The sequence below is a fragment of the Panthera uncia genome (genome assembly GCF_023721935.1).
Source record: "Panthera uncia isolate 11264 chromosome B3 unlocalized genomic scaffold, Puncia_PCG_1.0 HiC_scaffold_1, whole genome shotgun sequence".
Taxonomy (NCBI): Eukaryota; Metazoa; Chordata; class Mammalia; order Carnivora; family Felidae; genus Panthera; species Panthera uncia.
The window spans coordinates 84,168,030-84,182,998 of NW_026057582.1; the positions used below are offsets into that span (position 1 = coordinate 84,168,030).

At 42.6% G+C, this 14,969-nt stretch overlaps 1 protein-coding gene across 1 annotated transcript in view; it reads right to left on the bottom strand.

The window, feature by feature from the left end:
* Positions 1-14,969, bottom strand: part of EHD4 (EH domain containing 4) — an 85,597-nt gene that overhangs the window by 21,591 nt on the left and 49,037 nt on the right. The gene's annotated exons all lie outside the window — the stretch shown is intronic.

The following is a 14,969-nucleotide window of genomic DNA, read 5'->3' on the forward strand; positions in this document are numbered from 1 at the left end:
CAGGAAGTGAAAAGGTGCTCATGGGCACTTTGATTGGGCATCGCTTACTTCCTTATCTGTCATTTCATTTGGTCCCCAAGAGTCTCTCATTTCACCTGGTACAGTCCTGGGGATGAATGGCAAATTTGATCAATGGCTCTGTAAAACCACAGGCCCTGGGTCAAAAGTTCTCCCTTCTACCAAAGTCTCACTTTTCTGAAAGAAGCAGAAATGGTGAAGGAAGAAAACCCGGGGGCCACTTGAGGTCTCATGGGGAGTCTAGTAAGCACAACAAAAGAAGAATTATCTTCTCCTATCCTAAGTTTTTAAGAGTGTTAAGGAGGCCAAAGGTTGGCCTGCCCAAAACTTTGACCAGCATTTAGCATTTGGACTATTTATACCTTAAGTAAGTTGTAAATATTAAAAAAAAAAAAAATCATGTCTCACAGCCATTGTGTGAAATGTCTTTTGCCAATTTCTTTTTAAAAATGGCTAGGCCCACAACAGATTCTGTTTAGTTCGGTTTGGCCATGTGCCAGTATACTCCAAATCGTGCAGCTACATAAACACTCCTCACAGGCCATGGTCAAGGCCTGTTTTGGGCATCTCCCTGGGGAGGCAGAGGCCCATGAAAAGCAAATAAGAGGAGACTAGTGCCACCAGGTTTATTTATTTAAAAAAATTTTTTTTTAATTTAACATTTATTTATTTTTGAGAGACAGAGAGAGACAGAGCATGAGCAAAAGAGGGTCAGAGAGAGAGGGAGACAAAAACTCCGAAGCGGTCTCCAGGCTCGGAGCTGTCAGCACAGAGCCTGACACGGGACTTGAACCCACAAACCGGGAGATCATGACCTGAGCCGAAGTCAGACACTGAACTGACTGAGCCACCCAGGTGTCCCGACCAGGTTTATTTTTAATCTCAGTCTCATTAGCTGTGGACTCAGTCTCAGTGCAGCCCAGTTAAAGCCCAGATGGCAACTTTCCTGACTCCTATTTGGTGCTATCACCCCTTTTAATAGATTTTGAGAACTCCCAAACACACACAAAAGTCTCGAAAACAATATGATGAATGCTGATATACCCAACCCATAACTTTAATAAATTTTGACACTTGGCATTGTTTGCTTCAGATACTTTAAAGAATTTAAGTCTACTTTATTTATATTACAAAATACTCATACAGCAGTGAGGATGAATTGGATTTTCACTTGTCAACACAGGCCAATCTCCAAAAGACTGGTGAGTAAAAAATCAGGTTTCAAAAGAATGTGTACAGTAGGATAACATTCACATAAAATGTTAAAAAAACAAAGCAATACTCAAGAGCCAATGGATACATACTATACAAACATACAAAAATATTAATACCAAATTTGGGATACTGACGGACTCTGAGGGATCTGAGGTAGATAAGAATGTGTCTAGGGAATGATCTATTTTCAAAAATAAAGGGGGCCGATTGACTAAAGTTTCCATAAATTTGAAGAACAGGTGTAAGGGGAGTAGCTGAAGAAAGAAAGGATTCAGACACAATTTTAATAAGGAAAACAAAACCTTCAGAAATGCTGAAGCCCCCCGTAGACCCCTCCCCAAGCACATCCCCCAGAGGAAAGCACCACCCTATATATGGTGTTTATCATCATTATATGTTTGTATATTTCCCGCTTGTGCCTTTCACTTCTCTATTCTGTCTTTCATGGTGGCACTCCCTGATTCCCTGGGGACAAGGAAGGCAAAGGTAATTGTCAGAATGTGGGCCAGAGTTTATTTTGATCACTATCAGTAGTCAGGTTAGAACAGAGGAAAATCAAAGACCTACTGAACGGGGTCACACTGTAGTATGTAAGGATTCAGAGTCAAGATTTCACTCTGAGCTCTGTCCCTGCAGGGCCAGAACATAAGGCCTCCCAAAGTGGTTCTGTCATGTGAGACAGACTTGGGTGCCAGAGAGCCCCAAACCCCAGGTAGGAGACCCTCAGCAGGTGAATGATGATGCTATGCCCTGGTAGTCAGGTAAGATGTTTTGGAAGTGACCACTAGAAGGAGCTGCATGTGGACACTGGAGTGGACACAAGTTGAGTTTTGCTGAACACCCTTCCTATTGGGAGGGGTGGGGTCCCCGCGCATCACAGAAGCTGAAGGTGTGGCAGGCAGTCCCTTACCCCACTCGTTGGCAGTCTGCGGTACAGGCAGGTGATCTAGAACCAGACAGTCATCTCCTTGCACCAGAGGGGGGTGTTAAATCTTGACAGAAGGATGCAAAGCCACAGGGAAAATGAGAATTTATTCATGGCAGAGGAGCTGAGTTGACAGTCCAGTGGTGGTGGATTCCTAAGCTAGTTTTCGAGACTAGCTCTCCAACGTACCCATTAACTCGGTGAACAACCTGATTTTCTGCAAATTTCCTTTTCTGCCTCAGGTAGCCAGAATTAGCTTCTTTGATTTGCTACCAAAAACCATGGCTGGTGCATAATTTTCTCCACATGTGAGTATTTCTGTTCAGAAATACTCTTACAATCAGTGCCAAGAGAGACTTGCCGCTCCCCTCACTGTCACCAGTGGCACATGTGCGAATTCAGCCATGGAGACACGCATCTCTTCCTCCAAGGACCACCCGGATTGAGTGGCTGGCCTTGACATTACCACGGATTTAAACTTCCACTTAAATTTGGGCTCCTATAGTTATTTTAAATGTCTTTTTAAAAGACATCACTCCATGAAATAAGTCAGTCAGAGAAGGACAGATATTATATGTTTTCACTCATATATATGTGGATCTTGAGAAACTGAACAGAAGACCATGGGGGAGGGGCGGGGGGGGGAGTTACAGAGAGGGAGGGAGGCAAACCATAAGAGACTCTTAAACACAAACTGAGAACAAACTGAGGGCTGATGTGGGGAGTGGGGTAGAGGGGAAAGTGGGTGATGAGCAATGAGGAGGGCACTTGTTGGGATGAGCACTGGGTGTTGTATGTAAGCGATGAACCATGGGAACCTACCCCCAAAACCAAGAGCACACTTTACATACTGTATATTAGCCAATTTGGCAATAAATTATATTAAAAAAATATAAAGATAATCTTCATTTCGAAAAAAAAGAAGGCAAAAATCACACACACAAAATAAATAAGTCAAAGACATCATTCTAATACTTCATTGAAATAAAAAGTTAGTGGGAATAGAGCTGCCAGATGTAAGTTTACTATAAGTGAAGCCATTACTCATCTTTGGAGGAATGGCTGCATGGCCACATTTTCTTGTTTTAAAGTAACAAGGAGAGAGGTGCCTGGGTGGCTCAGTCGGTTAAGTGTCCGACTTCAGCTCAGGTCATGATCTCATGGTTCGTGGGTTCAAGCCCTGCATTGGGCTCTGTGCTGACAGCTCAGAGCTTGGAGCCTGCTTCGGATTCTGTGTCTCCCTGTCCCTCTGCCCCTAGCTTGCTTGCACTCTCTCTCTCAAAAATAAATAAACATTAAAAAAATTAAAGTAATGAGGAAAACTTAAGGTACAGGTAGATAGAAGTGTATTCTATTAGTCATCATGCAGGTGTAAAAGGATTATTTGTTACATATTAGGGAGTATAATCAAAGGTGAAGAAATCACTAAGTGTCTCAGACACTAAGTGTCACTAAGCAAAGAATTACCACAGCTGGGAGAGGTTGGTCAGCTCATTTTTCTTCCATACACACTTGTTGTTATTATTATTTTACCATTTTAACCATTTTTAAGTGTACAATTTATTGGCATTAAGCACATTCACATTGCTGTGCAATCCCCATCTCCAGAAGTCTTCATCTTCCCCAAATGAAACTAAGTACCCATTAAACATTAACTTCCCTTTCCTCCCTCCCCCCAGCCCTGGCAGCCACCATTCTATCTTGTCTTTATGAATTTGACTACTCTAGGTACCTCATATATCTGGAATCGTACATTTGTCTTTTTGTGACTGGCTTATTTCATTTACCACAATGTCCTCAAGGTCCATCCATGTTGTAGAATTTGTCAGAATTTCTCTCCTTTTTAAGGCTGAATAGGTCTTGCTCAATTATTCTTTGTGATTTAAGATAGGCACCAAGTACCTATCTACCAAAAAGTTCCAGCTGATTTTATTTTACTTTTTAAAAGTTTTCTATTATTTATTTTTACACTTATTTATTTTTGAGAGACAGAGAGACAGAGTGTGAGTGGGGGAGGGGCAGAGAGAGAGGGAGACACAAAATCCGAAGCAGACTCCAGGCTCTGAGCTGTCCGCACTGAGCCCAACGCAGGGATTGAATCCACAGTGAGATCATGACCTGAGCCTAAGTCAGATGCTTAACTGACTGAGCCACCCAAGAGCCCCATTCCAGCTGATTTTAAAGAAATGACTTAAAATTAATGATGTCATTTAATCTGCCCGCTGAAGGAAAAGTGACTCAGAAGGATCTATAGATCATTGATTCTCAAGATGTGCTCTTGTATTAGATTCATATAAGGTGCTTGCCAAAGTTTAGACTTGTAGACCCCTCCCTAAAAGCACAGAATCGGAATCCCTGAGGCTGGACTTGGTGATGTACATTGTAAAAACCCTCCAGATAATTGCCATGTTTGGTGGTTTCAGGACTGAGTACCAAGGCATGGGATGGTACAGCTATGTCTACATCATTGTTGGTCAGCAAAACGCATTTAAAGTAGTTTCTTTTTATTCTAAAAAAGTACCAATAGATGGTTAGATGGTGCATCACAGAATTGAGGAAACATGGAATTTAAATCTGCTTATTTGAAGATGGATTTTTAAATTAAAAAAATTTTTTTTAATGTTTTTATTTATTTTTGAGAGACAGAGTGTGAGCGGGGGAGGAGCAGAGAGAAAGACACAGAATCTGAAGAGGCTCCAGGCTCTGAGCCGTCAGCACAGAGCCCGACGTGGGGCTCAAGCTCACAAGCTGTGAGATCACGACCTGAGCTGAAGTCAGACGCTCAACCTACTGAGCCACCCAGGCGCTTCTGAGATGGATTTTTAGATTTATGAAAGTTATCCTGTCTTTGCTCACACTGGACCTTAGTCCTGGTGAGCCCTTCCCCTCTGGCTTAGGATCTAGAAATCTAGCCTAAATCCTTATCATCCTTCAAATACACCTGGCCAAACCTTGATTCAGTTCCATGTTACTTAACTTCCTTAAGCTCCAATTCTCTCATCTGTAAAATCGAGCTGTTGAGTAATATATGAGAAAATGCTCTTAATATGCTCAGTATAATGTTGGGACTTTTGTAAACTCTCAGTAAATATAAACTTTTATTACTGTTTCTGTGCCCTCCCCCCAGCCCCAACCCCTGCTTTAGGTGAACTCAATTGCTTCCTCATTTGAGCTCCCTGAACCTCTTGCTTACACTTTATAATCAGATGGATGTATGGGTCTCTCTCATAGCATCATAAATTCTTTAGCCGCAGGGGCCATGTCTTCCTCATGGTCGCACAAGACATGGTTAAGAGTATGGGCTTTGTACTGGCCTTATTCTTTTTCAAAACTTAAAAAAATTGAGATATAATTGACATATAACATCATCTTATATTAGTTTCAGGTGTCCTAAGAAATCTCCTGACAAAGTGCTTCCAATTAAAAACAGTAACAACAACAATAAATCCTGAGTCAAAAGCAGTTCATAGGAAACAAATGGAAGGCAGTGGTCAGATTTTTTTCCTTTACTGTCGTTCACTTAGGATAAAAGATTTTTGAGGCTCCCCTTCCTAACCTGTTCTTATCTTCCAGTGGGGGAAAGATCTAGGCACCAGCAAAGAATACGGAAAGAAACAAACAACTGCAGTGAAATTTACTGATGATAGTATATATAGTATATATAGGGATTTCCTCATTCTATAATTTCTAAGAGAATATTATGTGCTTATACGCATGATTTTGTATTACCAAATCATTACTCAGAAACTTAAAAAAATAACCTAGTGGTTTTGTTTACTGAACTTGTGAGAGTACATTACAAGTTATTTAAGATAGACAAGTCAATACATCATTAATGATAGGAAACTCTATGATCAATTTGTAAAGAGGGCCATGCATATTTCTGCTTTAACCGTAAGTATAAGAGTGATCATAGTTGGAAAGTTATAGACAATAATAATAATGGGTAGTGCTAATAATATGCTTACTAAGGCACTGTTCTCATCAGTATACATATATTCATTTACTTAATCTTCACATAAGTCTAGGGTAGACACTATGACTACATTCATCAAGATTACTGTTTTTGCAAATACATATTTCTATACTATGTAAAGTTAATGCAGATTAAACACAATTAGAAACAAGGTGGTAACTAGGTGATGGATGTGTTAATTAGCTTAGTTGTAGTAATCGTTTCACTATATATGTACATTAAACCATCATATTGTACATCTTAAATAAATACAGTTTTTGTTTGTCAATTATGCCTCAACGAAGCTGGAAAAAAAGAAAAAAGTACAGGCTTTGGACTCAGCTGCCTGGAGTCTAATCCTGGCTCCATCACTTCCTAGTTTTGTGAGCTTGGGCAAGTTAGTTAACCTCTCTGTGTTTCATTTCCTCATCTGTAAAAATGGGGCTAATAATGGCATCCACATACCTCATGGGGCTTTGAAGTTAACATACTAGAGACATTTAGAATCATTCTGACATCTAGAAAGCTCTCCAAAAGCTTTCAAGTTATCTACTGGTTTTTTTTTTTAATTTTTTTTAACGTTTATTTACTTTTGAGACAGAGAGAGACAGAGCATGAATGGGGGAGTGTCAGAGAGAGAGAGAGGGAGACACAGAATCCGAAACAGGCTCCAGGTTCTGAGCTGTCAGCACAGAGCCTGATGCGGGGCTCGAACTCACGAACCGTGAGATCATGACCTGAGCCGAAGTCGGACGCTTAACCAACTGAGCCACCCAGGCGCCCCTCTACTGGTTATTTAAAAGACCTTTGTAACAGGTGCATGGTGGGAGCATAATAAATGTTGAAGGATGCCTGGTTGGGACAAAGCATAGTCTTCAGCCATGGAGAAAACGCAATTAATTAGGGGAAAGGTGACAGGGCAATGATGCTTGAGCCAAGTGAAAGAATCAGTGTTCAGAAGACAGCTAATGAAAGACACAACTGAGCACAAAACTGCCCACATTTTGTAGAGCTGCTGGACCCTCAAAGATCCAGAGGCCTTTCTTTTCTTGTTTGTGAAACAGATGGAGTTCTACCAGTTGGTCTTAAAGGCCCTGAGTTGCTCCTAAAATAAAGCTATGATTCTAATCACAGACACTCCCTGGCTTATAAAAGTCCTGTGCGTAGCCAGACTGGCCGGGATAACCAGAGCATACACTGGACCCAGTGGGGGGAGAGTAATGAATTTTCGCAAAGATTCTGTTACAGAGGGTGGTCAGGTTGCTATTATCACTAGAGTTCAGCCACACAATGCTAAGGGGGTCTGGGAAAGAGCTACCACTTAAAACAAAGTTGAAAACCAGTGGCCTTGAGACTGAACAAAGCCCTCGGCTCTATTTTGTTTGGCCTACATAGGGTCTTTACTTTTGGAGTTGACTGTTTTTGGTCCAGACACGCACTGTTATTTTTTACAGAGCCCATTCCACCTGGCACCCACTTCTGAGTGGAAATACCACAGCTCTGACTCAGACCAACCTTTGCCTCTGAAAAGCCACCCCCAGCTCCTGGGCTCCTGAGAGGGTCTTGTAGCTCTCCAGAGAACTGTACCATCTGAGGTCACAGGTGTTTCCCCCGCTGGGCTGTGATCACCCAAGGGTAGGGGCCCTTTTACCCTGCTCTCTACAGTACCAAGAAAGTGCTCACCAAGACCAGCCCTCAGCAAATGCTTCTTGAAGGACTGATTTCTGTGGAAAACTGTTGCAAAATCCCAAAACTGGTTTTAAACAACCTTTTGGGACACCTCTCTCTCTGGAACTTAGAAGTGCAATAAACATTTTGAAATTTAACAATACATTTTAAATGGAAAGTCAAAAGTGGATGAACTAATAATGATCAAGTGCCCAGGATGTGCCTGGAATGGTTGCTGAGGGACACATGTCTGTAGAACAAAGGCTGCTGGCTTTATCCATAATAGCCCCAAACTGGAAACAATCCAAATGTCCCTCAGCAGGTGAACGGATAAACTGTACAGTGGAATACCGCCCAGCAATAAAAGGAATGAGCTACTGACACACAGCCACTCGGGTGAATCTCAGAAACACCATGCTGAGTGAGAGAAGCCAGACGCTAAAGAATACACACTGATAGGAAATTCTAGAACAGGCAGAGCCAAGCTGCAGTGACTGGGAGCACATCAGTGGTTGCCTCTGGCTGAGGGCGGCTGGGACTGACTGCAAAGCGGCACGGACAAAGAAGAACTTCTCAGGGAGATGGGAAGTTTCTATTCCTTGATGATGGCAGTGGTTACACGGGTGTGCATTGGTCAAAACTCACCAAACTGTACAATCAAAATGAGTGCATTATTATGTTATACTTCAATCAAACTGACATAAATAAATACATAAGAAAGGAAGGGAAGGAAGAGAGAACAAATTCAAGGCGGCTAAACTTATTTAAAGATACACATCTCCACAAACTGCTGAATGGACAAGGAAGTTGAAATCTGTTCATCAAGAGGACTGCACAGTGCATCTTGCTGGGCATAGAGTTGAATTTAACTAAAGCAGGAGCCCTATGCTTTGGTTGAAATCAGTCTTCACCAAAGAGGTTATTGTAAAATTTGGCTCATCCACTGGAACTTTGAGAATTGTGTAATTTCACAAGTGTCCGACCTTCTGGCCAAGGTGATAAGAAAGTTTCTCACGGTGACGGGTCAGGGATGAGAATGCTCTGAGTTTATGAGAATCCGTTCCAGCTAGGTAGAATGCAGCAGACCCTGGGATACATTCAAAGGTGTGTGCGTGTGTGTGTGTGTGTGTGTGTGTGCACGCGCATGTGGGGGTAGTGCATGTATGTGTGTATTAATGAGTATGTATGGAGGGCATAGGAATCAATATCATGACAGACTTGTCCCATGGTGCTCAATGTATTTTTAACATTTATTCATTCAATTATAGACATTGCAATTCTATAAGACTTTTTTTTTAATGTTTATTTATTTTTGAGAGCAAGTGGGGGAGGGGCAGAGAAAGCAGGAGACAGAGAATCTGCAGCAGGCTCCGTGCTGTCAGCACAGAACCCAACGTTTGAGCACAACTCAAACTCATGAACTGTGAGATCATGACCTGAGTTGAAATCAAGAGTTGGACGCTTAACCAACCAAGCCACCCAGGCGCCCCATCAATTCTATAAGACCTTCTAATGGAACTTTTATTCGTCTAGAACAAAACAAGAGATGTCATCAATCCAACTGGTTAAAAATGTAGTTTCTATTTGCAAAGGGACCCACAAGCTATATAGCTGAGAAAGAGAATTTGTCCTGTGGAAGATCCCAGCTTGGCATCCTGGCTCCACATTCTGGGAACAAAAGGAGGGGGCAGGAAGGAAGGGGCCATTTTTATCCAATCAGGGGCTTCCATCACAACCCCCATGGAAACCATGGTCTCCATCTGAAGGCACCCACCAGGAAATGACACCTGAGATTAGAACAGTTGCCCCCTGGCTCAGGTAAATATAGGGCGGGGGCCTTGAGAAAACAAATTTGGCAGTCTGTTTTTAATAGAACAGGAAAAAAAAAATGCTTAAGTTCCTTCCCAGAGCCAAGTTGCTAATTACACGAGCTTTAAACAAGATGTGTGTCAATAAAAGGACGCAAGATAATGCAGGACAGCCAGAACTGAGGCCAGGTTCCTCCTGCCCATGCCCCTGGCCCCATTCTTGGGGTGGGCAAGGCCACTTGCCCAGTTGGACATGGCCCAAGACTCTGCTCAGACCTCTCCTCTTTGGCGGGGCACTGGCCTGCCCCTTGTAGAACTAGCAGCTCCTGTCAAATGTCAGGTCCCTCATATCCCAACTGCAGCTGTTACTGGGCTGATTTGTTTGTGCAACACTAGCCTCTCTCCCAGAAGTCCCTTAGGTGTCATATCCATCTTTGTGTCCCTCCAGCACTTAGTCGATTGTCCAGCACAGACTGTTCACACAGCCATTGTGAATGTGCCAGTGGTGCCTCTTAACTGTAGTTCTTGTCCCCAGGATCCTTCCTTTCCAATCTCGTCCTCACATGATTCCCACCCCTTCTCAGAACTCAGAGACAATCCCCAAAACTTTGGGTGCCCTGATTCCTTCTAGAGCAAATGTTTACAAATTCTCCATGACTAGTCACCACATTATCCCTCCGGCCTTTTCTCAGGGGCTCTTGCTAAACCTCACCCTCCTCTCCCCATAAACCACACTGGGCTCTTTGCTGTTCTCCAAAAGCATTCTGCATCCCCCTGCATTTGCACCTTTGCCCAGACTTTCTTTAGCTCCAAATGCCCTGCCCCTTTTCCATCTCCAGCTACCCATCCCTCTGGGTCACTTCCCTCTGGGACACCTCTCACCTGAGTAGAATGGATCCTCTCTCCCCATTTCTTCCTGAGAAGATATGTGTTCTGCCGCAGCCCATCCACTACACTAAATTATAAGCATCCTGAGAGCAGGGGCCAAGTCTTAATCATGCTTGGAACCCAAAAGCCCACCACAGGATACTTTGTACTATCTAAATCAGGTTCCCTGCGACGTATTCTTATAGCACCAATGATTTTTCTTTCATAACCCTTATACTTTCCAATGATATATTTATTCGGTGATTATAAGACAGAAACTCTATGAGGGCAGAGACTCTCTCATTCCATTCACCACTGTATACCCAGTACTCAGTACCTACTATTGAATGCAGTAGGTATTCAAGAAATTTGGTTTATTCCTCAAAAAATGGAAAACAGAACTACCATATGATCTAGCAATCCCACTTCTGGGGATTCAGAAGAATTAAATTTAAGAGAATTTAAATCAAGATCTCAAAGAGATATTAGCATTCCCATGTTTATTGTGGTACTATTCATAATAGCCAAGATATGGAAACAACCTTAATGTCCTTCGGCAGACGAACAGATAACAAAAATGTGGTTTATACATACAACAGAATATTATGCGGCTTTAAAAAGGGAGATTCTGCAACATGGATGGAGCTGGAAGACATTACACTAAGTGAGATAAGTCACTCACAGAAGGACAGATACTGCATGATTTTGTTTACATCAGGAATCTAAAATAACCAAACTTGGGGCGCCTGGGTGCCTCAACTGGGTAAGTGTCCAACCTCGGCTCAGGTCACAACCTCATAGTTTCTGAGTTCGAACCCTGCATTGAGCTCTGTGCTCACAGCTCAGAGCCTAAAGCCTGCTTCAGATTCTGTGTTTCCCTCCCTCGCTCCCTGCTCTTCCATGGCTCTCTCTCTCTCTTTCAAAAATAAATAATAATAATAAAAACATTTAAAATAACCAAACTTGGGGCACCTGGGTGGCTCAGTCGGTTAAGTGTCCAACTTTGGTTCAGGTCATGATTCCACAGCTTGTGAGTTTGAGCCCTGCATTGGTCTCTGGGCTGACAGCTCAGAGCCTGGAGCCTGCTTTGGATTCTGTGTCTCCCTCTCACTCTGCCCTTCCCCTGCTCATGCTCTGTCTCTCTCTCTCAAAAATAAATAAACACTGAAAAAAAATTTTTTTAAATAACCAAACTCATATAATCATAGAGTGGAATGGTGGTTGCCAGGGGCACAGTGCGGGGGAGGGGGATGGGACGTTCTTAATCAAGGGGCACAAAGTTTCAGTTAAGTAAGAGGAGTAAGTTCAAGAGATCTGTTGTATAAGATGTGCCCAGAGTTAACAATGCTGTACTGAACACTCAAAATTTAAGAGGGTGGATTGCATTTTAACATTATACATATATACACATACATACATACATACATACATACATACATAAAATCTGAAACAGTAAAATAAATCTGATTAACAAAGTGAATTAACTTGAATGAGAAGTATAATTGATTTTTAGCACATTAGAGGGTTTAGTTGCTTAAATAGTTCTGTGAGTTTCTAAAAAAAGAGCTGTTACTAATTGTAGGAAGTACAAATCATCTCAAAATAAACATCAGATATCTGGGATTGCTCAGGTATTAAATATATATTTTCAAAAATAGTCACTGTTAACAATAGCAGCCACTTCAGTTAAACATGTGCAAGGAGTCCTTGTATCATTTCCAGGCTGAGTTTACTCTGCAACTGGAAAAGGCTGTTTCTGAAAATGTGATTGGGGGTAGGTACAGAATGATAGCAAAAAATTAATGACGGCAGTCAATATGACTGAACTCTCTCAATATTCCTGCACTGTCCCGAGGGCTTTCTTTTAGCACACTCTCCATAATCCTCACAATAACCCCATGAAACAGGTGCTATTATTGTCCCCCTTTTACAGGTGAGGATACAGAGAATCAGAGAGGTTAAATAACTTACCCAAAGTCACACAGCTATTTCCTAAGAGCCATGCTTCAAACCCAGGCACTTGCATCCCACAGCCTATGCTTTTATCCATGAGCCCAACGTGGGGCTCAAACTCATGAACTGCAGGATGGTGATCTGAGCTGAAGTCAGATGCTTCACTGACTGAACCACTGAGGCTCCCGCTTTGTGATACTTTTATTATTTATTTATTTATTTATTTATTTATTATTATTTTTAACGTTTTATTTATTTTTGAGACAGGGAGAGACAGAGCATGAACAGGGGAGGGTCAGAGAGAGGGAGACACATAATCCGAAACAGGCTCCAGGCTCTGAGCCGTCAGCACAGAGCCCGACATGGGGCTCGAACTCACGGACTGCGAGATCATGACCTGAGCCGAAGTCGGCCGCTCAACCGACTGAGCCACCCAGGCGCCCCTTTGTGATATTTTTAAAAGTAGTTTTATAAGTGTTCTACAATAAATATATATTATTTTTGTAATAAGAATAAGCATACTGTAAAAATTGTTCGTCCATATGTGACTCGGATAACAATATTACTAAGGAAGGTTTTCCTTTTCTTCTATAATGGCGTTTCTAGCTAGGGTCTGGATTTCTAGCCTTTTCCAGCCTATCACCATCTCAAGAAGGCCTGTGGGTGAAGTAGTACCTTTGCAACTACACATAACCTCCGGGGGAAAAGGCAGTCCTCCATCAGCTGTACTTGCCTGAGCCATGGAAACAGGCTGGTAAGGAGAGGAGTCACAGACACTTTGCTCTTGCTGGCCTCTCCATTTCCTTTCACCCCTAGCCAGCTCTCCCCACAAAGCTGATCAGATGTGCAAGTGGTTTGGGGGTAAATAGGGGCGGGGAAGGGGTCGGCAGTGAGTGGGGGTCCAGGCTCCCGCTGGGGGTGGGGAGGGGCTGATACTAAACCCTGTCCTGGAGAACCAACAAGATAGCCAGAGAAGAGAAACAGACAAACTCCGTGGCCTCCATATCTGCACACACTGTGGAAGTTCAATGAGTGTTCACCTCCAAGTGTTCAGCTGGTAGTGGCTACCTCTGAGAGACTATAACTGGCTACAAGAAGATCCGTGTGGTTACATAGCTCCCTGTTTCCCTGTGCCTGGCCTGAGGGGGTTTGGCCACTGAACATTCCACAGTTTAAATAAAACCAAGGACCAAATCTGTCCTTGGATGGGCTTGGTGTTGTTTATTTTCTATTTCCTCCCCCAACTCCTTCTTCCTTTGGAATTTAGTCCAAAACTCTGTGAACTAACTTATCAGGGTCTGTTTCCTCCTAAAATAAACAAGCTAGCCTCATAGCCTGTCTCTTTTTCCTCTGGGGATGTTGTAAAGATAACGATGGGACAGATGGGGGCCATGTGACCCCGAAGCTCCTTACATCAAGAATCACACCATTGGGGCGCCTGGGTGGCGCAGTCGGTTAGGCGTCCGACTTCAGCCAGGTCACGATCTCGCGGTCCGTGAGTTCGAGCCCCGCGTCGGGCTCTGTGCTGACAGCTCAGAGCCTGGAGCCTGCTTCCGATTCTGTGTCTCCCTCTCTCTCTGCCCCTCCCCTGTTCATTCTCTGTCTCTCTCTGTCCCAAAAATTAAAAAAAAAAAAAAAAAAAAAAAAAAAGTTGAAAAAAAAAGAATCACACCATAGGGCAGACAGGTGGGGAATGGAGAAAGGTTCCATTTGAGTATTGGGCCTGATGAACGCTGTGGCATCTGGTCATGTGACCAAGTCAAAGGGAAAATTGGGTTTCATATCTTGTTTTCCTTATCAGGCTAAAAGTTAGGTTAAGAAGCAGGTCCATTTAAAGAGGAATGAGCCCTGGAAAAAGACAGCAACATTATGAGGCATTTTAGGCTCTTTGCTGCAGAGAGAATTTGCTGAAAATTGACCAAAAAAATCCTACAAGTTCTGGAGCCTGGTTCAGCCATTTCACTTTGCTGGGCCTCAGTTTCTACATATATCAGATGGGTTAGTTGATCAGTAAGAATTCTTTCCAGATCTTAAGTTAACTATACTAGGTATCAGCTAGTTACATTACCGGCATAAGAATGTAAAACCACTCAGGTGGCTACAGGAATACTCAGTGACTACATCTAATGATAAAATTACCATTAATTATCAAAATAATCATTAATTAAAAACTTGTCACTTGTTAATTTGGCACCCAACTGCAAACAACTCTGGGCTGGAAGAAATTACCAGAGGAAAAGTCACAGAATTGGAGGCATTCAAGAATGCTTAAGAGATCATCAGATCCAACCTTCTAATAATACAAGTAAGAGAATCCAGGAATCAAGTGTCACACCCATGGAGACTGCCCATTCCTCATTTTCCAATGGAGGCAAAATGCCAGTAAGACACAATCTCCACCCAGGTGTGATGAGGCTAAATATTTACAAACACAGCTTCTACCTCGACAATACATCTTGTCATTTCGTGGTTCAGAAGGGCAAAAAGACAATATTTCTCCAAGCTACCATTTTCTAAAGAGAAATGTTAAACCAAGAATATGACAACTGGTGGGGTCAAC